At 43.0% G+C, this 27,075-nt stretch overlaps 1 protein-coding gene across 5 annotated transcripts in view; it reads right to left on the minus strand.

Moving 5' to 3' along the window:
* Window positions 1-27,075, minus strand: part of TLK1 (tousled like kinase 1) — a 462,887-nt gene that overhangs the window by 315,751 nt on the left and 120,061 nt on the right. For 4 of the 5 annotated variants that reach the window (XM_056534350.1, XM_056534352.1, XM_056534349.1 and 1 more), the window contains exon 2: window positions 17,653-17,727. The exons of the other annotated variant lie outside the window; for it this stretch is intronic. The gene's annotated coding sequence lies outside the window, so the exon portion shown is untranslated. The remainder of the gene's footprint in view (window positions 1-17,652; window positions 17,728-27,075) is intronic. 5 annotated transcript variants of the gene reach the window in all.

Genomic DNA, 27,075 nt, shown 5'->3' on the forward strand with positions numbered 1-27,075 from the left:
TGTACCGGCCAGGATTATATTTTTGCAACTGGTTGCGCTGCGGGAGAGAGATGAAGTTGTTTGAGCTGGTAGAGGTTGTTAGAACTGATTGGCATATATTCATCTGACACTTAAATAATATTAAAAATAAATCTATGGTATCAAGATGTTGTACTCCAATAGAAAAAGCCTAGAAATTCAATGATGTATTGCATACATTCGGTCCAGGCCATAGGATACAAATCCAAATTATTGGACCGAGGACTCCATTAGTGAAATCCCACACCACTGGATGGTGCTTTATCAATAAATCAAATCCATGCATTCATTGAGACCCATAGGTGTTAAAGTATTCAATTTAAGTATACAGCATAAGTATAAACATAACTTTATCACCACGTATTCCACCAATCATAACATAATTAGAAAAATTCTGGAGAAAAACTGGGATATCCTCCTTAAGGACCCTATCCTCAATCAACACATTCCAAATAAACCTCAGCTAACTTTCAGAAGGGCAGCCACCCTTAAAAGTAAATTAGCTCCAAGTAGACTAAAAACCAAAATCCAGACCAAACTAATCACGGAAACAAAGGTAGGCACGTTTAAATGCGGTGGAAACTCTTGCAAATGCTGTCATAGCATTAAACAAGGTGAAAAAACGTTTCAGAGCAACAACACAGGCGAGACCTTCCAGATTAAAAACCGGATTGATTGCTCAACCACCTACGTGGTTTACCTGTTGGAATGCGAATGCCACCTGCAATACGTGGGGCGTAATATACAACATTTGAGGTCTAGAACTAACTAACATAGATCTAATGTGAAAAAAGGATACCTACTTCATAGTATTTCACGCCATGCAGATGAGGTGCATGCTAACAACTTTGGAGCATATAAATTAACAGCAATAGAATCTATACCAGCAAATCTCCACAATCGATTTGAAAGACTCCAGAGAAGAGAATTCTTTTGGATTTATAAATTGAATACTTTAACACCTATGGGTCTCAATGAATGCATGGATTTGATTTATTGATAAAGCACCATCCAGTGGTGTGGGATTTCACTGATTGAGTCCTCGGTCCAATAATTTGGATTTGTATCCTATGGCCTGGACCGAATGTATGCAATACATCATTGAATTTCTAGGCTTTTTCTATTGGAGTACAACATCTTGATACCATAGATTTATTTTTAATATTACTTAAGTGTCAGATGAATATATGTCAATCAGTTCTAACAACTTCTACCAGCTCAAACAACTTCATCTCTCTCCCGCAGCGCAACCAGTTGCAAAAATATAATCCTGGCCGGTACACATAAATACCCATTTACCAGCATATGTGCTATACTGAGTCACCACACTCACACTATTTCAATAGTGACAGCATGCACAATAGGAAACCTTAAGATCCATAACCATTTGGATATTGAGATACCCACCTGAATGGAATATCAATTTAACTCTATGTAAATGTCATCTTAATTCCAAACTACTTGCGTTCAGCATACTGCTTTTTAATAAATTTTTAATTTTATGATTATCATAATAGTGGCATCCCGGCACAGCACGAAGTGCGCGTGCGTGATGTCCACTTTCCCTTCACTAGAGCAGAGTGAACACGCAGGCGCAGTAGCGCCGCGAGTATTGTAGGGAGTACGCATGCGCGATACTCTCTCCGCCGGGATAAAGAGAACGAGCCGGCGCAGAAGTTCGGCTTGCCCTGAACACAGAGCGTCTGCACACAGAGCGCCTGCACCGTATTTGCCTCTATGGTTTCGCTAGGAAGTATATTGTCTTGAATGACATCCATACCGAACCAGTAGCCTTTTATTGTTATATGTTATTCTTTAATGTGTTTTATATTGTATTATTTATTGTGTTTTAAATAATGTGGGCCAAACACCTGGCCATTACCTGCAAGTTGGGCTCCGCCCAGAGGGCGGGGCCAAAAAAAACCCAGATTTTTGGCGCCAATTTTAGTTATAAAAAGCACACAGAGGCACTGACGTACAGATAAGCCTGTTACCTGAAGAAGAGGCATGCGCCTCGAAACGCGTTGTATGTGGCTGTAATAAAGTTATATTACCTTTTGAAGAGACGTCTGGAGTGGTTTGCGCTTTATACCCGGCTTTTTCCTGTTTTCCCTTCTACCATATCCATCGGCTGGAGTCCGATCCACGCTGACACCGGAAGAGCAGCACCACTATCCACCTATACGCTTCAAGTAGTTGTGAATTCTTCACAACTAACCCAGGTGAGCACCTACACTCAAAACCTGTCTGTGCATCTCCTGCCTTATTAGATATACTATCCCATGGGAAGCTCTGCCTTTTTTATCTTATAGAGACAATTGTCACTGTCATTATAGGGCATTGAGTGCAAAAGGATAGGGACATTTTAAAGTCCGCAACATGAACTGTGAAAAGTGGACGGGTCTGAAAACTTTCTAAATGCATGGTAATTTACTAGCACTGGATGTAGTTCAAATCCTGGTCATCAATGGTGGGTGTTGGCTGCTGAGTAGAGCAGGCCTAGCTCCTGAGTCCACTAGATAGATAGATTTTATATTTTTTAATTTGCCATTTTTAACCTAGGCACAAAACAAAATCTCCCTATGCAAAGGGATTCCGAAACATTGATCTTAAGCAAGTAGGCATGCCTGTGGGGATCAACACAGACTGAGCCAGTACGAAGGAACACCCTATCGGGGCGACAAATCCTGAGCCCACTTCATGCTTCTCCAGTGTACATCCACCATACATATATGGCGTATGTAGCTAAAGGCTTAAAAAATGAATTACCGTATTTTTCGCCGTATAAGACGCACTTTTTCTTCCCCAAAACTGGGGGGGGGGAAAAGTCGGTGCGTCTTATACGGCGAATACACCCCTATCGCGGCGGTCCCTGCGGCCATCAACGGCCGGGACCCGCGGCTAATACAGGACATCACCGATCGTGGTGATGCCCTGTATTAACCCTTCAGACGGGGCGATTAAAGCTGACCGCCGCGTCTGAAGGGAAAGCGACACTAACCCGGCTTTCACCGATTTCACCGCGGCGGTCCCGAACAGCCCGACTGAATAGCCGGGTTAGTGCTTACAGGACACCGGGAGGGACCTTACCTGCCTCCTCGGTGTCTTCTCCGTTCAGGGATCCCCTGTATGGCGGGCGCTCTCCTTCCTCGTCATCACGTCGTCGCGTACGTGCGTCGGCGTGCGTAACGACGTGATGACGGCGACGGAGAGAGAGGATACCCGGCCGGCAGCAGAGACGTTCCGGAGCGACGGGGACACGGCGACAGTGATGGAGCGACATCCAGGGCAGCGGTGACGGTTCCGGAGCGGCAGGGACACGTGAGTATTACCTCCTATGCAGTGGTCTTCAATCTGCGGACCTCCAGATGTTGCAAAACTACAACTCCCAGCATGCCCGGACAGCCAACGGCTGTCCGGGCATGCTGGGAGTTGTAGTTTTGCAACATCTGGAGGTCCGCAGGTTGAAGACCACTATTGGGTTCGAAATCTTAAATTTTTTAGCTTTTGCACCTAAAAATAGGGTGCGTTTTATACGCCGGTGCGTCCTATAGGGCGAAAAATACGGTAGTTGAACCAAAAAAAAAATAAAAAAAAAATATAAAAACGATTGTGATCAAGAATGTTAAATGCTTATAGCAACCGGCATGCAGCTGGCGACCTCTATGGACTAAGCATGATGGATGTCCATATGTAAACACACACACACCCTGTTACTATATATTACAAATTTCCAGACGTTTCAGACTCGCTGTGTGCAGTAAATCACTGCAGAGGCCAAACCACAAGACAACAAAAAGAACAACTACTTGTATACATGAGTGCTATTCATCAGACATCCCAGTCTTTGTCTGCCCCGTACACAGAATGCTTGTTTTTCCAGAACTATACGTTTTCAGTGTTGCAGATCAGCGGCAGGACGCACCCTTTTTTTTTTGTTTTCCACAATGAAGCATCATAAAAGTATGGGAATGTTTTGTGACAAGATTAGGGAGAGCAGTTTCCTGCTCCACAAGTATTTTTAGCAAACCTGAAATCAGAGTTTTACAAGTGAATATGTAGTAGGCCATGCCCAGACGTCTGACAATCTTAATCCCATAATTCTTACACTTATGGGAAGGGAAAAATAAGATGAATCCACAGAGGGAAGATTAGACAGCTCACCTAGTTATTACAGTGCATGGCACCAAGGTCCCAATATGGCTGAATATAGCAGATAGCAAGCACTCGTCAGAGACAACTAATTGTAGATCCATTAAATCTTCAGCACGGAGAAGACAACATGTCACATACAGAGAAGGATAACAGACATGTTTTGGGACATGGTCATGCTACTAGAAGATACAACAGACTTTACACAACCTGTCTCGCCCAGTTTAGAAGAGGTTTGCTATGGGGATTTGCTTCTAAACTGGGCGTTTCCCAAGACATCAGAGAGGACAGAAAAGAATAACCTTAACTTCAGAAGCTCATAAGTACTGAAAGGATTTTTTTAATAGAAGTAATTTACAAATCTCTTTAAACTTTCTGGAGCCAGTTGATATATATATATATATTTATATAAAAATATATATATATATATATATATATATATATATAAAAAAAAAAGTGTTTCCTGGATAACCCCTTTAATAACAAAACCAAAAATATATATATATTTGTGGAATGAAATTGAAAAAAATAATTCCATTTTGTAAATTTGGTGGCTTCCGTTTCTACACAGTGCAATTTTCGGTAAGAATGACACCTTATCTTTATTCTGTAGATCCATACGGTTACAGGGATACCCAATTGATATGTTTAATTATTTTTTTTACTACTTCAAATAAATGATAACAACATGCACCAAAATTAGTATACTTAAAATGGTCATCTTCTGACTCCAATAACTTTTTTTTATTTTTCCACATATGGGACTATATGAGCACTTATTTTTTGCGCAGTGATCTGTAGTTTTTATCGGTACCATTTTTATTTTGATGGCACTTTTTGATTGTTTTTTATAAAAAAAAAAAAATGGTATATGAAGCGATCAAAAAATGTACAGTTTTGGAATTTGGTGTTTTTTCGAGTGTACGCCATCGACCATGCGGTTTACCTAACCTTATATTTTAATAGTTCGGACATTTACGCACGCGGCAGTACCACATATAATTATGTTAATTTTGCTTACATTATTATTATTATTTTTTTGTCCCCATAGGGAGCTATACCTTGCAATCTGAAGATTGCATATGCTGTTTAATGCAAAGCCATAGCATAGCATTGATCAGGGTTATCGGTGGTCTGCTGCTCCAGCCTGCATGGTGGGCTGGGAGTAGCAGGAGACCGATCGGAAGGCGAGGAGGCCGGTAAGGGACCTCCCGCAGACCACTCAGCTGATCGGGACCCGCAGATGACCCAATCAGCTCCAATGAGCTAACCGGCACAGTTAACCCGCATTTTAGATGCTCATAGCAACCGGGACCCACCAGGTTTGAAGCATTCTCCGCTTATGAGAACGGTTTAAACCCCGGTAAACAGGACCAGGTACGCCCTCGGTCCTCACGTACCAGGACACAAGGGCGCCCTTCGTCCTGGACAGGTTAATAGCCTATACAAAGGATAAACCATGGGGGGGGGGGAAGAAAAAAAAATTCTGGAAAATCCCTTTAATATAAATGTATTAATAAAACACCAAACATCTCCAAAAGACCACCCCTCTATCCAGACCAGATTTCCCTCTGATAAATTTTCATTCCACCATAATTCATTCACAGTAGCCATTGCAGGGGACCTGGGGATAAGAGGTCTAGGGGCGGAGTACCCCTTTAAGTCAGAGTGCCAACAACACAGAACCCAACAGGCCTCATTATACGTCAAAGGGGTCTGTTTTGCACCACTGGTGACTCATGATGATCACAGCTTAAATTCCCTTTTTCTGTTCCATGAAATAGCGGTCTACATGACATTATCCTTTTTCAGAAAGCTTACTAGACATGGCAGACTGACCGTAATATAAACAGTTTCAGCTCTACAGATAATGGGGGGAATTTTCCAAGACTGGCACTTTACATGCCACGCTTAATTAAAACCCCACTGGCTTCTATTTTGCTTAATTTAATAAGAGGTGTAGGCACTCAAATTGGCACTGTAAGATTGAAAAACTTTTCATAATGTTGTACATCTTGGCCAAACATTAACCTTTGTAATATACTTCATATAAATGTAATGTCCTTTTTATAGAAATCATGGCTTATAAAAAAAATAAAAAAAAAAAAAATAAAAAAACACTAGGGGACCCCATACCATCCAGAACATAATTCTGACCAGCTGCAGCATCATCTTTGTCCTAGTTGAAACAGACTGGGACAAGGGGAAAATAGAGAAGAGGGGGTTACAGAGCAGCCTGCAGTGATTGGATGAATAGACCCAGCACAGCAGACTCAGGAAGGAAGTGAATGCATGGTGAGTGAGTGTGGGCAGTGTTTTCCTTGCAGTGGATGTCAGAATGAGTGAGCAGCAGAACAGAGGGATTTGTGAGCCAAATACAAAAGCTAGACGTGGGCATCCTCTACATCTTGAGGAAAGATGATTTCTACACCAGCACACATGAGGGTTCTTTACTGTAAGAGCAGTGTGACTATGTAACTCTCTGCCAGAGGAGGTGGTCATGGTGAACTCTGTAAGAGATTTCAAAAGGGCCCTGCAGATACATTTTTGGAGAGTAATATCGCTGGTTATGGATTCTAGATCTAAATGGACAGAACGTTGATCCAGGGATTTATTCTGATGCCATATTTTAAGTCAGGAAGAAATTTTTACCTCTAGTATGAGGGTTTTTTGCCTTCCCCTGGATCAACTCAGTAGGGGCTCAAAGGGGTACTACCGTGCTGACAACTTATCCCCTTATCTAAAGGATAGGGGATAAGTTGCCTGCTCGCGCAGGGTCCCGCCGCTACCATAGACTTGCATTGAGGGGGTGGAGCTGTGAGGTTACGATCACCGGCCCCGTCATCAGATCCGGAGCGGATGTTCACTCTGGGGCCAGATGAGAGCATGGTGCTGCGTGCAAGATCGCGGGGGTCCCCAGCGGCGGGACCCCACGCGATCAGGCAACTTATCCCCTATCCTTTAGATAATGGATAAGTGGTCAGCACGATAGTACCCCTTTAACGTTATAGGTTGATCTTGATGGACTCTGGTCTTTTTTCAACCTTATGAACTATATAAAAAGGTATGTAAAGAATCTTTCTTTAAAGGGGTTGCCCGCAATATATATATATTTTTTTTTAAAGCAGCTAGGCTTAGTACAGGTGTACTCACCTATTGCTGCTTTTTCATAGTGCCCAGCCACTACTTACCACTAGTCTATGCCTCTGCACAAATAAGACCTGACAATGTTTGGCCACTTCCTTGTGGGGACACAAAGACCAGAAGGCATTGAAGTTCAGGTACTGTCTGAATGTGAGCGGCAGGGGATCAGGGAAGATGAGTACACAATTTTTTTTTTTTTTTTTATAAAAATACATTGCTTGACAACCCCTTAAACAAAGGCTATTCTCTCACAATGCCATCAAATGTAGATTGCTGTCTGGCCCTTAAGAGAACCACTGGGCCTTCTTATTCCATATATGTACAGTTTAAGGATATACACTTCATAATACAGTACTACGACAGTCTGTAAGCCATTGTGGTACTGTTTAGTATAGGCCTACTTCTTATTAACACTGTTGACTACGCTGTCAAACCTAAAGGCAACTGATAACAAGAAGCAGAATGGTTGCTAGGTTAATTACAGCTCTTATATTTGCATTAGTTTTAATAATTTTCAGCCATTATGCGCAGTGTATAGATAGCAGCTTGCACATTTTATTAGTTACTGGCGAGGGACCCTACTTGATGGCCAGGAAAGTCATTTACAGCTACAGATTTGCCGAAAATGGATCAAAGCAATAAGCAAATTACCTTCTTAACAAATAGACACGAAATAAGAAAAATGTGTGCCTGGTGCTGTATGCTTAATATATACCTGATGTTACTATATCATAGCAAATTTCTATGCAGTTTAGAAGCTTCTTTGTTGCTTACTACATTCAGTCAGAACTGTGTTCTTGTGAACTGTGACTCCAGCTTAGCTACAGAGCCTATAGAGCAGTGTTTTCTAAACTGTGGCCCTCCAGATCAGGGATGTGGAAATCCTATCGCCCGACACCCGGGACAAGTAGTTTTGGGCGTCGGGCAGGTGAATTGTTTATAGATTTAGCCCTGTATCGGGCTAGCAGGGACAGAACGACTTCCCCCTTATTTTTCTTTAATGCCGGTGTGAGGCGCAGGAGCCGATGCAAGTCTCCACCTCACACCGGCGCTCAGGGTGTAAGGAGGGGGCGAAGGTGTGAGGTGAGATTTCCGAACCCATCTCACCTCACAGCGGCCCCCAGCTGATTTCAGTAGCCAGGGGCCGCTGCTCAGAGACTCGAGGAGCCCGAGGACGGTCTGCAGGAGATGATTAAGCCACGCCCCCTCATCCCGCTCCCGGAGGATGGAGAGCGCAGCTCTGAATACAAGAAGACAGGAGACAGGGGAAGAATGAGGACATACACAGCCCCTCCCCTCCCCTGCGCTGTCTACACAGGACCTCGCTTATCACGGTTTCAAGTTTTCACGGGGGAAACACAGAGTGGGGGAGGGGAGAGGATGTGTGTGAGGAGACTGCACTGCACAGGCTGGGGATTTCACCTCAAACCGGCATGTATGAGTGAGTATGTATGTAATGTATGATTAGGGGGGGGCTGTATCAGCGGCAGGTGTATGATGTGTGCATATGTATGGTGTATGTGTCATGTGTATATTTGATGTGTGTATGTTGTCTGTATGATGTGTCTATGTGTGATGTGTGTATGTGTGTGTGTATGTAATGCATGATATAGGGGGCAGCAGCCCGGCGTATGTGCATGTATGATGTGTGTATGGTGTATGTGTGATGTGTGTATGTAATGTATGATGTGGGCAGCGGCGGGTGTATGTATGATGTGTGCATATGTATGGTGTATATGTATGGTGTGAGTGTATGTGTGATGTGTGTATATATGATGTGTGTATGTAATGTATGATGTGGGGGGGCAGCGGCGGGTGTATGTATGATGTGTCTATGTATGATGTATGTATGATATAGGGGGCAGTGGCCGGTGTATGTATATGAATGCATGTATGTTTTGTACAGGGGCGGACTGACAAGTGCTGCTGCCAGTTGTGCTATCTAATTTTATTTATTTTTAGTGGTTTCTGGCCCCCCGCACTAAATTGCACCCCCAGAATCCCGCCCCCTTCATACTCGCCCAACGACCAAGAGCCCCACGGATGCATGCAAACACGCCCAAACCAAAACTACAACTCCCAGCATGTTGCACCATAACCTAATCCGTAGAACTATAAAGTGTAACATGCTGGGAGTTGTAGTTTTGGTTTGGGTCAGCTGCAGAGCCATAGGCTGCATCAGGGCATGCTGGGTGTTGTAGTTACTAACTACAATTCCCAGTATTCCTTGACACAGACTACGCCTCTGCAGCTGACACAAACCAAAACTACAACTCCCAGCATGTTACACAATAACCTAAACTGTACTACTATACAGTGCAACATGCTGCAACACCCACACAACCATAGGCTGTATCAGGGCATGCTTGGAGTTGTAGTTATCTACTAACTAAATGCAACATAATGAGACATAAATTAGAGTAAATAAAATGCAGCACACAAACTGGAGAAGCAGAACCCCCCAGTAACGCAGCGCTGTTCAGTGTTTTCCAATCAAAAGACTCCATATACAAGTCCCTATGAAGACTGAAAAATAGTGATTAAAATATTTTAAAAAGTGCGTATATATGTGAATAAGCCCCTTTCCTAATAAAAGTTCCGATAATAAATGGTTCCAATTTTCTGTGGTTGCCTCGGGTGTAAAAGGAGTTAGCTACAGCTCTCCCGCCGCTAATATCCTGGCATGCTGCGACCACCGTGGCCGCTATTAAACCATTAGATCACCGCTGTCTAAGTTGACAACAGTGTCTAAAGGGATCTTATATCCGTCCCTGGTGGTCTAGTGGGGTGGATTGTACTATTTTGGTTGAAATTATTTCATCTACCAGGACAAGTGGATTTTCTTGAGGGACAAGTAGATTGTGTTCCGCTTTAGTCCCTTGGACAAGTAGTTTGTTTGTTTTTTTTTTTTTTTTATTTCCACACCCCTGCAGATGTTGCAAAACTTCAACTCTCAGCATGCTCAGACAGCTGTTGGCTATCTGGGCATTTTGAGAGTTGTAGTTTTGCAACAGCTGGAGGGCCACCTTTTGGAGACCACTGCTTTAGAGCATCTCCCAACATGCGTCTTTCCAGCTGTTGAGGGTGCTCTCTAAGAATGCTGTGAGATGTAGTTTTGCAACAGGTGGAGAAGCCCTGGTTGGGAAACACTGTCTTAGGGTATGTTTACACATATTGTATATGCTGCAGATTTTATGCTGGTAAATCACTGATAAAATCGGAAACACAAAATCTGCAGAGTATATAGTACATGTGAACACACACTTACAGAGCTAAGCCAGGAGAGACTTACACCTTCTCTCTCCATTCAAAACACATGAATGCCAAGCTATCACATAGATATGGTTAACTTAAAGTACAACTGTAGTGGAACACTTTTATATATGCCCGTGCCTCAAAAATAAAACTAAATTAATTTATACTTACCTTCCAGTGCTGACCTCATTCCACTTCCTGGGGACGTCAGAGCCGTCAGCATTTCACCATCCGCAGCGATGTCCCGCCCCAGCCTGTGATAGGCTGAGCCCACTGTCATGTAAGGAGCTTTGGCCAGCTTCTTACATGACAGTGGGCTCAGCCTATCACAGGCCAGGGCGGGACATCGCTGCAGCCGGTGATACGGCGACCGCTCTGCGGCGTCCCCGTCCCCAGAAAGTGGAATGAGGTCAGCACTGCCGGACCATGAGGCCTGTGCCGGACCAACGGGGGCTCGTAGGAAGGTATGTATAAGCTTATTTTGTTTATTTTTGAGGCACGGGCACTGGAATATATCAAAGTGTTCCAGTACAGTTGTCCTTTAAAGCAGTACGGTCTCTAAAAATTATTTTTGACATGTCAATCGTTGTTGACCGCACCAGATCTCACTTCTGAGATCCACTGCGATTAGGAGTTATTAGCTGGGGAGTGGGTGGCATTGCGCTCCGCTCCACAGCAGACAGAGATCCGTACATTTTTCTGCATTGAAGTTTAGAGCAGAGCACAATGGTGCCCGCTTCCCCAGCTAATAACTTATGATCGTAGTGGGTCTCAGAATTGAGAACCGATGCGATCATCAATGTCTGAAATGTCTGATCGACATATAAAAAGTTATTTTTAATGACAGTACCGCTTTAACTACCAGATGTATCATGAGCCAAGTAGTTTTATTAAATGGGCACTGTCAGATACAATAACTTTTGATATGTAATAAAGCATGCAAAAAACAATAGCCCTTATTTACTAAAGTAATCCCGTCACTTTTTTTCCGGTTGTGCGACTAAAATTGTATCGCACAGCTCGAGCGACACATTTTACAGACATGAACCAGCATCTCTCCGAGTGGTTTTAAAACCCGACAAAAGGAGTGTGGTTTTTGAAAAAAGGGGCGTGTTCCCGACAAAACAAAAAAAAATCACTACGAGTGTGTAAGAAAATACACATAAAAACGTGCGAGTTTGTTGAAACCAAAACCCCACACCTTTGAGCAGTCGGTAAAGTAATTAAAATGGAATGTTTATGTTGAAAACATTTTTATAGACCTTTGTATATTATTTAATCCCTTAAGGACCAAGGGCGGACAGGTACGCCTTTGCTCCCTGGTACTTAAGGACCAAGGGCGTACCTGTAGGGCAGGGACCGGACCGGGGTGACTGCTGATATCGATCAGCAGGCACCCCGCGCCAATGCCCAGGGGGGTCATGTAGGCGATCGCCGAAAATCACAAGTGAATTCACACTTGCGATTTTCGGCTATTCCGGTGATGTGGGTCACGTGTGACACGCTGACCCGGAGATACAAGGTGATCGGGGGTGTAGGATACACCCCCTATCACCCTCTGTATCTATGGGGAGGTGGCGATTTTGTCACCCCCCAGGATCGCTGCTATTGGCTGGACGATCGTCCAGCCAATAGCAGCCGGCAGGGGAGGGGTTAACGGCCCCTTCTTGCGGCTCTGCTTGCTCCACAAGTTCATTCAGCGGCCAGAGCTGCGAGAAGGAGCCAGGGACGACCCCCCCCCCCCCCCCTCTGTGAAGATCGGAGCCCCTCACAAAGGAAGACCCCCCTTAGAGCAGGGAGAGAGTACAGCCCCAGGGACAGGTAGGGTTAACCAGTAAAATAAAGTTAAAAAAAAAAGTGTAAAAAAAAAAGTGAAAACATTTTAACCCCCCTGACCCCCTAATAGGACCTTAAGGGTCCGCCACAATTTTTTTTAGTGTGGCATTTGGCCATTTTTTTTTTATTTTTGGCTGCAGCGCTTTTTTCCCCACCCCCATACAGTTAGTTACACCAATTACAACCCCCCCCCCCCCACACACACACACACACTACGTACCCCTCAGGGAGCTCTCGGTTGATGAGTCTCTTATCAGTTTTAAGGAGAGACTCATCTTCCGCCAGTATATTCCCTCGAAGCGGGCGCGGTATTGCGTTAAGCTCTATAACCTTTGTGAGAGTACCTCCGGGTACACTCCAGTTTAGAGTGTATGAGGGATGAGATTCCCGTATTGAACCCCCATATTGTTCCCCCACTCTGGGTGTTAGCGGGAAAATAGTTTGGGAGCTTGTGCACCCATTGCTGGATAAGGGTTACCACGTGTAGGTGGACCACTTTTATACCAGCATCCCTCTCTTCACATCCCTTGCCGCCAGATCCACGTCCGCTTGTGGGACCGTGTGGAGAAACTTTGATCCAGACACCTATTCCCAAGGGTGAGTCCCGTGCCCTTACCCATGAAAACCTGTTGCTGGTCAGGTATAAGGATAAGAGGGATGTCCTTATGCTAACCACTATTCATGGTAACGGCAGCTCACCTGTCCCTGTGCGAAGTACCACAACACCGGTCCTCAAGCCCGATTGTATTCTGGACTACAATCGGTATATGGGGGGGGGGGAGAGTTGATCTTTCTGATCAAGTCCTCAAGCCATACATGGCCATGCGGAAAACACGGGTATCGTACGAAAAAGTTGCGGTCTACTTGGTACAGGTTGCCATGTACAACGCTTTTGTACTGTCCCAGTACGCTGGCAACACAGGGACATTCCTCCAGTTCCAAGAAGAAGTCCTAAAGGTCCTGATCTTTGGCGACCGGGAAAGAGCAGGTCGGACTTCCCAAGGAACTGGAGTTATAGGTGCCAGGATCGTCCCAGGCCAACACTTTCCAGGTGAGGTCCCCACACTGGAAAGAAGGGACGATCCCAGAAAAAACGCAGAGTGTGTAACAGGAGGGGGATTTGGAAGGACACCACCACTCAATGTGATACTTGCCCTGATCATCCGGGCCTCTGCATTAAAAACTGCTTCAGGGAGTATCACACTTCCATGCAGTACTAAATTTTCCCTTTTCAATTTAATTTTCCATAATTTGACCCCAATGTACCAAGTCCAGAGTACATACCAAATTTTAACACCATAAAACCACTAAATTGCCCAAAAAAACAAATCTAAAAAAAAAAAAAAAAAAAACTGATAAGACCTCTGGGGGTATTTTTTTTCTCTGGGTCATGGGTCACTGAGTCACTATCATTGGGGACTTTTTTTGTTGCCTCAAATGCGCAGCGCTCTCTCTCCACCTGAGCGGGGTGCGCATTTGAGGCAACAGGTTAGGGACGGCCACACACATCACATTCCCAGAATGATGATTCAGAGCATAGGGTTTGGGGCGGGCATATTTTTTAGTTTTGGCTATGCTCTGGGTCATCATTCTGGGAACATAACCTGTTTTACAATTTTATGTCCCACTGTACCCCATTTTAGTTAGTGTACCCCAGTTATTTACCCCATGTAATGCCCCTTGAGGGGGGGGGGGGGGGGGTCCCACTGTTCTGGCTCCATAGGCCGCAAAGCAGAAGCTCAAGGCCCCTGAATGCGACCTGCTCCTCTCAGACCAGTGTGCAAGCTGTTTACGGCCAGACTTGAGGTATGTCCTTACTCCAAATGTATTTACAAACTTACGGTGACATTTTCTTCTTTTACCACTTATGAAAATGAAAAATTTGGGGTAACCCCAGCATTTTAGTGTAAAAAATCCAATTTTTCATTTTCACTTCCCACTTCATGAATATTTATCAAACACCTGTGGGGTGTTAAGACTCGCTGTACCCCTTGTTATGTTCCTTGACGGCTGTAGTTTCCGAAATAGTATTCCACGTGGGTTTTTTTTTTGCTGTCCTGGCACCATAGGGGCTTCCTAAATGTGACATGCCCCCCGAGCAAAATTTGCTCTCAAAAAGCCAAATATGACTCCATCTCTTCTGAGCATTGTAGTTCACCCGTAGTGCACTTCAGGTCAACTTATGGGGTAGCTCCATATTCAGAAGAGATGGGGTTACAAATTTGCAAAAATGTGAAATTTGGGGGGAAACACATTTTAGTGAAAAAATTTTTTTTTTTTTACACATGCAAAAGTCGTGAAACCCCTGTGGGGTATTAGGGCTCACTTTATTCCTTGTTACGTTCCTCAAGGGGTCTAGGTTCCAAAATGGTATGCCATGTGTTCTTTTTTTGCTGTTCTGGCACCATAGGGGCTTCCTAAATGCAACATGCCCCCCAAAAACCATTTCTGAAAAACGTACTCTCCAAAATCCCCTTGTCGCTCCTTCCCTTCTGAGCCCTCTACTGCGCCCGCCGAAAAATTTACATAGACACGAGGTATGTGCTTACTCGAGAGAAATTGGGCTACAAATACAAGTATACATTTTCTCCTTTTACCGCTTGTAAAAATTAAAAAATTGGGTCTACAAGAACATGCGAGTGTAAAAAATGAAGATTGTGAATTTTCTCCTTCACTTTGCTGCTATTCTTGTCAAATTTGGGGATTTTTCACCAAGAAAGGATGCAAGTTACCACAAAAATTTACCACCATGTTAAAGTAGAATATGTCACGAAAAAAACAATCTCGGAATCAGAATGATAAGTAAAAGCATTTAAGAGTTATTAATGTTTAAAGAGACAGTGGTCAGATGTTCAAAAAACACTCTGGTCCTTTTTTGGAAATGTATTTAATTATATCTGTTAATTACCTATTTTTATTTCTTATTAACCTTTTAGTTTATAATTAAAATTTGTACATGAAACATCACAATCAGGATTATATTTATTGTAATTAATATATTTTTATGTTTTCTCAATTACAATTCAACAGGTTTCAGGGTACATTACAACCAAAAATAAGTTTAATCACAGCAGCCCCATCCATCAAAAGAATATAATTACTGATCAATTATGGCCATTCCCTTTCACACAATTTTGCGTGCAACACAAAATTCAACCCGTTCGACACAAAATGAAATTAGCGTGCGACAGATTAGTAAATCAGGGTGAAAAATACACGGAGTAAACCTGAAATCACTCCAAGATAAATGCTCCATTCTAAGTAAATGAGGGCTAATATGTTTTGCAATTGCTTTCATTATTTCATTATTTCGTACTGAAAAAAAGCAAAAAAATTGGCCACTAGGGGTCCCCCTGCCAGTCCTGCAGTGTCCAGTGGTCATCAACATGTCATGGACTCCATGAGTGATTAACAGAGCAGAGTGAGGGAGGGGAGGAGGGAGAGGAGTCATTACAGTGAGGAGAAGAGAGGGACACACCTCACACCTCTGCATCGACAGAAACCTCACTGAGCAAATGATGGCAAGTAAATAAAATGTAATTCTGAGAAAAATATAGGTCGTAGATACATAAAAAGTTGATGTACATGATCAGGATGAGGTACTGAGCAACATATAAAAAGGTGTGGGAGATCTGACAGGTATGCTTTAAAGGGGTATTCCGCCCCTAGTCATCTTATCCCCTATCCAAAGGATAGGGGATAAGATGTCATTACGCCGCGGTCCAGCTGCTGGGGACCCCCGGGATCCCTGCTGCGGTACCCCGCTATCATTACAGCACAGAGCGAGTTCGCTCTGTGCGTAATGACGGGCGATACGGGGGACGGAGCAGCGTGACGTCATGGCGCCGCCCCTCGTGACATCACGGCCCGTCCCCTTAATGCAAGTCTATGGGAGGGGGCGTGACAACCGCCACGCCCCCTCCCATAGACTTGTATTGAAAGGGGCGGGCCGTGACATCACGAGGGGTGGAGCCGTGACGTAACAATGCTCCGGCCCCTGTACCGCCCATCATTACGTGCAGAGCGAACTCGCTCTGTGCTGTAATGATAGCGCGGTGCCGCAGCAGGGATCCCAGGGGTCCCCAGCAGCGGGACCGCGGCAATCTGACGTCTTATCCCCTTTTCTCATTTCATCCGGTCCGGGCTGAAAAAAAAAAAAAAAAAAAAAGAAAAAAATTTTCTCTTACCTGCCAACAAGCAGCGATGTCCCGCCTCGGCCGGTGATAGGCTGAAGCTCCGTGTGACGTGCCGGGCTAACAGGAAGTAAGAAGAATACAGCCCGGGGACCAAACACCTGTACTGGAGTGTACCGGAGCTCCGGGGGCTCGTTGGCAGGCAAGAGAAAGTTTGTTTTTTTTCCAGCCCGGACCGGATGAAATGAGAAAAGTGCGCGCCGGACATGTCCTTTAAAAAGGTGTTATCCAAGAAATATATATTTTTTTTATATATATCAACTGGCTCCAGAAAGTTAAACAGAATTGTAAATTACTTCTATTAATAAATGTTAATCCTTTCAGTACTTATGAGCTGCTGAAGTTAAAGGGGTATTCCAGGCAAAAACTTTTTTTTATATATCAACTGGCTCCGGAAAGTTTGTAAATTACTTAATTTGTAAATTACTTCTATTAAAAAATCTTAATCCTTCCAATAGTTATTAGCTTCTGAAGTTTTCTGTCTAACTGCTCAATGATGAGGTCACGTCCCGGGAGCTGTGCATGATGGGAGAATATCCCCATAGGAGCTGGACAGCTCCCGGGACATGAGTCATCAGAAAGCAGTTAGACAGAAAACAACAACTCAACTTCAGAAGCTAATAACTATTGGAAGGATTAAGATTTTTTAATAGAAGTAATTTACAAATCTGTTTACCTTTCCGGAGCCAGTTGATATACAAAAAAAAGTTTGGGCCTGGAATACCCCTTTAAGTTGTTCTTTTCTAAGTGCTCTCTGATGACACCTGTCTCGGGAACTGTCCAGAGTAGAAGCAAATCCCCATAGCAAACCTCTTCTACTCTGTGCAGTTCCCGAAACAAGCAGAGATGTCAGCATAGAGCACTGTTGCCAGACAGAAAAGAACAACTCAACTTAAGCAGCTGATTATTGGAAGGATTAAGATTTTTTTTAATAGAAGTAATTTTTAAATCTGTTTAAAAAAAAAAAAGCTTTTTCCAGGAATAACTCTTTAATATTATGAATGTATAAAGCAGTGAATTGAAAAAACTTTAAACAAAATGAAGTTGTAAATACCTATTCATCCACTGAAAATCCTCGATACTATGATGAATGTGACTCACTGTAACACTGCCATGTCACGATTGTGACCTGAGATGGAGAAGAAAAAAATAAGGTAAAAACATTTCCAGTAATTTCCTAATAGATCAGGGTAATTTTTATCTGAAATAGAAAATGATAAATGCAGCTCACAATTAATTGGCTGAGGTGTAATATGATTGGACACCTACACCTTAGGTGTGAGATAAATTAGTAAAAGGAAGAAAAAAGTAACCATATACCTCAAGGCCAATATCAGATAAACAGATACATGATGGATATAAATGAACCGTGCTTCAAATGTATGATAATAAAAATGTATTAACCCCTTAAGGACCAAGCCCATTTTAACCTTAAGGACCAGGCCAATTTTATTTTTGCATTTTCGTTTTTTCCTCCCGCCGTCTAAAATTCATAACCCTTTTATATTTCCATCTATAGACCCATATAAGGGCTTTTTTTTTTTTTGCATGACCAATAGTACTTTATAATGAAACCTCTCATTTTACCAGAAAATGTACAGCAAACCCCCCCCCCCCCCAAAAAAAAAATTTTTTAGGGAGGGAATTTAAATGAAAACCACTGTTTTGCACATTTTGGAGGGTTTTGTTTTCACACTGTACACTTTACGGTAGAAATGACATGTCTTTATTTTGTGGGTCAATATGATTAAAATGATACCCATGACTAGATACTTTTATATTTTTATACCGCCAAAAAAAAAAAAAAAAAAATATCGAAAACTTTTTGTACAAAATCAGTAATCTAAAATCGCCTTATTTTGACCACCTATAACTTTTTCATTTTTCCGTATATAGGGCGGTATGAGGGCTAATTTTTTGCATAGTCATCTGTACTTTTTAATCGATACCACATTTGCCTATACAAAACTTTTAGATAATTTTTTATAAAAAATTTGGGGGAATAAAATGGGACAAAAAAAAAAAAAAAAGCACCATTTTTGGACTTATTTTTTACGTTTACGCCGTTCACCGTACGGGATCATTAACATTATATTTTGATCGTTCAGACATTTACACACACGGCGATACCAATTAGGTTTATAAAAAAAAAATTACGCTTTTTGGGGGTAAAATGAGAAAAACTGACAATTTTTATTTTTATTGGGGGAGGGGATTTTTCACTTTTTTTACATTTTTCAACTTTTATTTTACACTTTTTAGGTCCCCATAGGGGACTATCTATAGCAATTATTTGATTGCTAATTCTGTTCAGTGCTATGCATAGGACATAGCACTGATCAGTATTATCGGCTATCTTCTGCTCTGGTCTGCTCGATCGCAGACCAGAGCAGGAGATGTACGGAGGCAGGTGAGGGGAGCTCCGTCCACCATTACAAATGATGGAATTGCCGCGGCAGCGCTGCGGGCGATCCGACCATCCATGCTAACTTGCGCATTGCCCCAGATGCCGTGATCTGTACTGTTCACGGCATCTGAGGGGTTAATGGCGGACATCCGCGATCGCGGATATCGGACATTACCGGCGGGTCCCCAGCTGCTGATAGAAGCTGGAACTTGCTGTGTATGACGCGAGGTGCGCCAAGTACCGCCAAACCAGGACATACATTTACGTCTGTGGTCGTTAAGGGGTTAAAATTCATATACTAATCAAAATAATAATAAACCTCCTTTCACGGGGCCCTTGTGAGGAGGTAGATGTGATATATATGACAGAATAATCAATTGATTGTATTAAAATCACACACTACATATATTGTTGTATAATTCATTAGTCCGGCATTTGCCAGTTCAGAATACTAATAATCTCACAGTCCGCAAGTTTAGGCAGCATGGGAATGTATACTCGAGTCCATGAGTTAGACACCAATAGTGAATATATATATATATATATATATATATATATATATATATATATACACTAGGGATGTAAGAAAAAATCGATTCTCGCGATAATCGCGATTTTTCATTTGCCGATACAGAATCGATTCAAAATATTTTTGAATCGATTCTTTTAGGGATGTGGAATTTTTAATAAAACGCACTTTTCTTACCTGCCAACGAGCCCGCGGAGCTCCGGTACAGGTGTTGGGTCCCCGGGCTGTATTCTTCTTACTTCCTGTTAGTCCGGCACGTCACATGGAGCTTCAGCCTATCACCAGCCGCAGCGATGTCCCGCCTCCGCTGGTGATAGGCTGAAGCTCCATGTGACGTGCCGGACTAACAGGAAGTAAGAAGAATACAGCCCGGGGACCCAACACCTGTACCGGAGCTCCGGGGGCTCGTTGGCAGGTAAGATAAAGTGTGTTTTATTTTATTTTGCAGCACCGGAGTACTAGATCGCCGCTGTCAAAGCTGACAGCGGCGTCTATTGGGATCTATGAATGCTCCCAGGTGGGCGATATATCGCGATGTATCGTCACCTAGACGGTATCGCGATATATCGAATCGCCACACTGGTATCGCGATTCGAATCGAATCGCCAAATTCTTGGCGATTCACACCCCTAATATATATATACACACACACACACACACACACACACACACCAGCCAGATGTAGTTGTTATGTTATATGCTGCTCCAAAGAAACTGGTGTTGGCAAGCACCCGTCCGAGCCGGAGTCTGTGTGCGCTGAGTGCAAGCGCTGGCATGCGCTTCTGCCTGCCACAGACCCGATGAATGCCGCTGTGATGTTGGAATTGGCAGCTGACAGATTCCCGGTGGCCGGACCTCGTGGAGTTTCTTGGCATCCAACGTCAGTAGCAGAAAAGGTGGGCTGGATAGGTGAAGACTGTGGCTGTTGTAAGCAGTGGATGTCGGACTTTCAGTTTTCATTGGTGGACATCTCAAACGTCAGTGGTGCGTTAAGAGATGTCCGGTGCTCACTTTTCTTATTTTATCTGTTCCGGGCTTAAAAAACTAATTTTCTCTTACCTGCCTAGGCTCCCCCGATGCTTCAGTACAGGTGTTCGGTCCCCGGGCTGTATTCTTCTTACTTCCTGTTAGCCCGGCACGTCACACGGAGCTTCAACACATCACCAGCCGCAGCGATGTCCCGCCTCGGCCGGTGATAGGCTAAAGCTTCGTGTGACGTGCCGGGCTAACAGGAAGTAAGAAGAATACAGCCCGGGGACCGGACACCTGTACCGGAGCTCCGGGGGCACGTAGGCAGGTAAGAGAAAGCTTATTTTCTTTTTTTTTGCAGCCCGGAACGGATACAATAAGAAAAGTGAGCACCGGACATGTCCTTTAATATAGATTCTAGAAGTGTTTCAGGGTACTTAAATATAGCAACGACCCTTTCCTCTGTAGAAATATACATCAATGAAGCCAATGGTTCCTTTTATACATATGTAATTACAATTAGAACAAATTAAAGCACGCTGTCAAAAAGCAGAAATGGATTAACTGTATAATACGGATATGTTTTAAATCCTGATATATACTAAGTAGTCAAGAATCTATATTTAACGCATCAATAACGCACCAATGCCGTTTGAGATGTCCACCAATGAAAACTGAAAGTCCGACATCCACTGCTTACAACAGCCGCAGTCTTCACCTATCCAGCCCACCTTTTCTGCTACTGACATCAGACACCAAGAAACTCCACGAGGTCCGGCCACCGGGAATCTGTCAGCTGCCTCTTCCAACATCACATCATCGGGTCTGTGGCCAGCAGACCAGCCGCAGAAGCACACCCCAGCGCACACAGACTCCGGCTCGGACGGGTGCTTGACGGCACCATTTTCTTTGGAGCAACATATCTGTCTAACTACATCTGGCTGGTATACATAAATATTCACTATTGGTGTCTAACTCATGGACTCTGGTATAAATGCCCATGCTGCTTAAACTTGCGGACTGTGAGATTATTACTATTCTGAACCAGCAAATGCCGGAAGAATGAATTATAGAACAATATATGCGCAGTGGTGTGATTTTAATACAATCGATTATTCTGTCATATATAATCACATCTACCTCCTCACAAAGGGCCCTGTGAAAGGAGGTTTATTATTATTATTTTGATTATATGTATTTTAATAAATGTAATATTTTTTTCATCATACATTTGAAGCACGGTTCATTTATATCCATCATGAATCGGTTTATCTGATATTGGCCTTGAGGTTTATGGTAACTTTTTTCTTCCTTTTAGTACATTTTTAATAGCTTGTTATCACAGAAGTCATGATTACTACTATCACAGCATACAATTGATCACACAGGAGACCTTTAATAGGCTTTGTTCATTTGTGTCAGATCCAACCCAGATTTCCATATCACCTGACAATTAGCCTCCAATACAGGTAAATGGGAATTCAGCTCTGCAGTATTGTTACAGGTACGTAAAACTGACCTGATCACGAAATGTCAGTGTCAAAAATGTTGTAGTGTGCACTGTGCAGCGGGATCCAGTTGCCAGCAATGGGATTTCGCTGCACGGGAGTTTCCCACCAAATTGGAATTGTCCATACTACGGAATCTCCGTGCAAAATTTTGACTGCATTGGCGCGAATGGGTCTTCTGCTAAGGCTGGGTTCCCACCACGTTTTGTTAAATACAGTTCCCGTATACGGCTGGGAGGGGGCAGGGCTTAATCGCGGCGCCCGCACTCAGCCGTATTCGGGAACTGTATTTAATGTATGTCTATGAGCCGACCGGAGTGAACCGCAGCCTCCGGTCGGCTTCGTTTTTGGCCATATGTGGTTTCCCAACCGCAGGCAAAAACGTGGTCGACCGCGTTTTGCCTACGGTCGGGAAACCGCATACGGCTGAAAACAAAGCCGACCGGAGGCTGCGGTTCACTCCGGTCAGCTCATAGACATACATTAAATACAGTTCCCGAATACGGCTGAGTGCGGGCGCCGCGATTAAGCCCCCCCCCCCCCTCCACCCAGCCGTATACGGGAACCGTATTTAACAAAACGTGGTGGGAACCCAGCCTAACCCATTCACACTGCAGAATTTCAGCAGCGGAAAATTTAATGGGTATTCCAGGAAAAAAAAATTATTGACTATGCTACAGGGGCTGTAGAGTTAGTGTGGTTCATAATATAGTGTCTGTACCCGTCTGTGACGGTTTTCTCACAATTCTTCTGTGATTTTCACCCTAATATTTATTTTTAATAGCATACAAAATGACTGTTGTCTCACATTTTTCCCAGGTTGCAAAGTGGCCGAGACCAGACTCACTAGTCAGCTGATGACAGGGAGACTGTCTGCTTCAATGGGTGGAGCGATCGCTTGGTGGGAGAGAGAGTAATCTGCAACTAATGCAACAGCTGTAGGCACCCTGATTGAAAACCACAGGTCTTTTGAATGGATGCAGCTCATTTATGTTTCAATGGGTGGGGTGGCTGATGTGTGGGAAGGAGTAAAATGAAATTATGGGATTTGTAGTCAAAAAAAGAAAAGTCAAACAGGAAATACTAGTTCACAAAAAGCTAGCCAGTGTGTTATGGTAATCTCACAACATAGCCATTTAGCTCCAAGACAAGCGCAGATCCTTCCTAAGCATGTCCATTACTGTCTGCCAGGTACGTACTAAAATCACCTTATGGTGGAGAACCCCTTTAAGCACCCATTACACTGCTGTGAATGGTGAGGGCACAGGTCTGTGCAGTCCGAGCACCAAAGGATTTTGGCAGCATGCACTCAGATGGAATCTCATAACAGGAATATCTTTGGGCGGCGATTCTGCAGTGTGAACATACCCTTATGCTGGCACAGGCATGCCCACACCCAAGTAAATGAAGCCCGATGGCAGTGTTTCCCAACCAGGGTGCCTCCAGCTGTTGCAAAACTACAATTCCCAGCATGCCTGGGCAGCCAAAGGCTGTTGGGAAACAATGCCCTATGGATATGTCTGGCCCGGTATGTACACCAAACACAGGGCTCAGATGTAGCATGCATGGCGCACAACGTTTACTGTATGTCCTATTGTGTCAATAGCAGATATTAGAGTATCAAATTATATCAAATACTTTAGACACTTTAATAAAAATTAAAAATAAAGTGAGCAAGGCATAGCGCAAAGGGGCATGGCCTAGCAAAGTGACTATAATTAATGACAAAAACTGGTGTTATTTGCAGTGGAAAGCTAAGCTAGCTGCCCTTGATTTCACTCTTCGGTATGGCCAGCCAAAGACGTAACAAATTTACTAAGAGGCATGTCCTTTTTCAAGTTGGAACACTTATCTATTGACAGAGTTGGCGGAGTACAGCGCTCCTCTACCTTTGGCGGCTAAATAGACAATATATGGAGCTCGTGACTCACCACTGTATTCAAAACAATGATTCTGGGCACCAAATGTTTCTCAAAATCATGGGGAGTCAAAGCAGATGGACTCCCAGCAATCTGACACTTGTCCCCTATCCTGTGCATAGGAAATGAGAGTTCCAACTTGGAATACCCCTTTAATAGATTTGGTGCAGTGTAAGCCAGTGCACTTTTTATCAAACCTGGATAATTCCATTTTTTTAGATATAAAAACAGCCTGAAAACATCTGTTTCATTCTAAAAAAAAAATAACAAAAAAACGCTAGTTAACCTACATTGAAGTCTACTGAATTTAATGGGAAAACAATCTTCATTTTCTAGTCACATTAATTTCACATCTGTAATTGTTCTTTTGGACCGTATTGGTTCTAAAATATATCAGTACATATTTTGGGATGTATTTCAGGAAAGGTCCTCAAAAATGTCTCCTTTGCAACAAAAATAAAAACAAAAGAACAATGATTTTTGAGTTATAGCTTTTGTTGTTGCCACAAAAAAAGGCTGAACATTTTTTTTTCTTTTTTAAAGCAGAGTCAAAAGTTTGTCAACTTTTATTTTTACATTTTTTTTATTTTTTAAAAAAGGAGGCTGAAAAAACATTCCAGTTTAAAAAAAAAAACGTTAACATTTTTTTTTTTGCATAATGCTCTACCCTGTTTTCGTGGTGAATTTTCCTGCCAGTAATAAAAAAAAAAAATGATGTACTGTAGCTCCTCAGAATCACCTCCCAGAGCTGCCTGAGTCATGAGAAACTGCAGGATAGTTATGTGAAAATGGTCACCCGTTCACCCACACCAAACCCGATACACCAGGTTATAAAGCGGGTAAACAGAAGACCGATGCAGGGTCTCTGACCAATATACATACCTGCATTCCGGCGCCTGGACCCTCTGAATATCCTCTCTCTTCTTTTAACTGACGGGCCTGCCGGCTGGATTTGAGTATTTATGGTCACTGGTCATGTGAGCACTTGTTCCTACTGAGCGCTCACATGATCAGTGACCTTAAATATTCAAGCCCAGCTGGCGGCCCCGCCTCCAGCGCACAATTCACAGAAGAAGAAGATCTTCAGAGGGACCGGGTGCCAAACTGCACATACGTATGTGAGTCAGAGACCCCGCATCCTGTTCACACTATAACCTGGTGTATTGGGTTTAGTGTGGGTGAAAGGGTGACCGGTTTCCTTTAAATGGGTACTCTCATTAAAAAAAGGCGGATTTTTTCTAGCGGATTTTTCATCCAGATTTTCCGCTTCACAAATTCCGAAGTGTGAATTTGTGAACGGAAAACCATTCACTACACTATGCATTATAGTAAGCGGAATTTCTGCCGGAAATTTCAAAGCGAAAATTCCGGCGGAAATTCCGTAGTCTGAACCTAGCCTAAGAGTCCGGAACAGGTGAAGGACGTGGAAGAGAAAAAAATGCAACTAGTTTCGCTCCCTAGGGAGCTTTATCCAGCTAATGTGGCACATTAGCTGGATAAAGCTCCCTAGGGAGCAAAACTAGTTGCATTTTTTTCTCCTCCACCTGTTCCGGACTCTTACACCCGGTTGAATAAATTCTTCTTGTTTGCAGCACATCCAATGTGGGTGAGTGCGGTTTTTCCTCTACAAATGTACTTATTATTGGACTTTTCCTGTTAAACCTGCACCCCCAATATATGTCTGCCTACCCGATCTCCTTGAAGTATTTATCACAGCCATTACCCATTGAGTACAGTCCGGACAGTGCCATTTCATCCTACACCTTGCATACAATAGTTAAAATAATATTGTAACAAAATATGACGTTGCGCTGTGACCAAAGCGGCATACTAACAAACCACCAGTGTTACTTACATTTTTTTCTTCATGCAAGCATTCAAATGGGTAATTTGGGGACAAATGGGGAGATTTATCAAAACCAGTGCAGAGCAAACATTGCCCAGTTGCCCATAGCAACCAATCAGATTGCTTCTTTCATTTTGCAATTTTGCAGAGGCCTTAAAAATGAAAGAAGCGATCTGATTGGATACTGTGAGCAACTGGGCAACTTTTCCTCTGCCCAGGTTTTCATAAATCTCCTCCAAAGTATTTTACATGTGGCTGGAGATGTGCTAAGAATAATTCATGCTCCCCTATCCTGCCCATGGTTTGGGCATTGATCATAAGTATAAAATTAGAGAAATATACAGTTGTGCACTCCACTCCCTGACATACTACAATCTCCATCCAGTTGCACGAGGCGGACTCTATTATAAATCTATGGAGCCTGTCTACTGCACCAGGACAGATCGCAGCGAGCCAGGGAGTGAATGAGTTAACAGGGGTACTTCGGTGGAAACCTTTTTTTATTTTTTTTTTGTTTTTTTTTTAATCAACCGATGCCAGAAAGTTAAAAAAAAAATTGTAAATTACTTTTTTTTTTGTCAGCAGAGAGTACTGTGGTCGTGACAGAAAAAAAAATCCCAAGAGAAAAGAATTTCCTCTGTAGTACAGCCACTAATAAGTACTGGAAGGATTAAGAATTTTTAAGTAATTTACAAATCTAACTTTCTGGTGATTAAAAACATTTTTTTTTTTTTTAATTGTCCACCGGAGTCCCCTTTAAAGTGTGCACTTCTCCCCACTTGTTCTGTTTGGCCGGGATATAAAACCTCAGACCCCGACCGATCATTACTTCTGATATATCTCTACGACATGTCAAAAGTTTTCTTAAATGACGGGGATAACTTACGGTCACATTCACACAAGCAAAAATAAATAAATAAATAAATAAATAAATAAAAAACATGCTAAGGATTCCACCTTAAAGGGGTACTCCGCTGGAATATTTTCTTTTAAATCAACTGGTGCCAGAAGGTTAAGACATATTTGTAATTTACTTCTATTAAAAAATTCCAATCCTTCCAGTACTTATCAGCTGCTGAATACTACAGGGGAATTTCTTTCCTTTTTGAATTTCCTTTCTGCCTGACCACAGTGCTCTCTGCTGATACCTCTGTCCATTTCAGGAACTGTCCAGAGCAGGAGAGGTTTGCTATGGGGATTTGCTCCTACTCTGGGCAGTTCCTGACATGGACAGAGGTGTCAGCAGAGAGCACTTTGGTCAGATAGAAAAGAACAACTCAACTTCCTCTGGAGCATACA

The sequence above is a fragment of the Hyla sarda genome, chromosome 8, assembly GCF_029499605.1.
Source record: "Hyla sarda isolate aHylSar1 chromosome 8, aHylSar1.hap1, whole genome shotgun sequence".
In the NCBI taxonomy this organism is placed as follows: Eukaryota; Metazoa; Chordata; class Amphibia; order Anura; family Hylidae; genus Hyla; species Hyla sarda.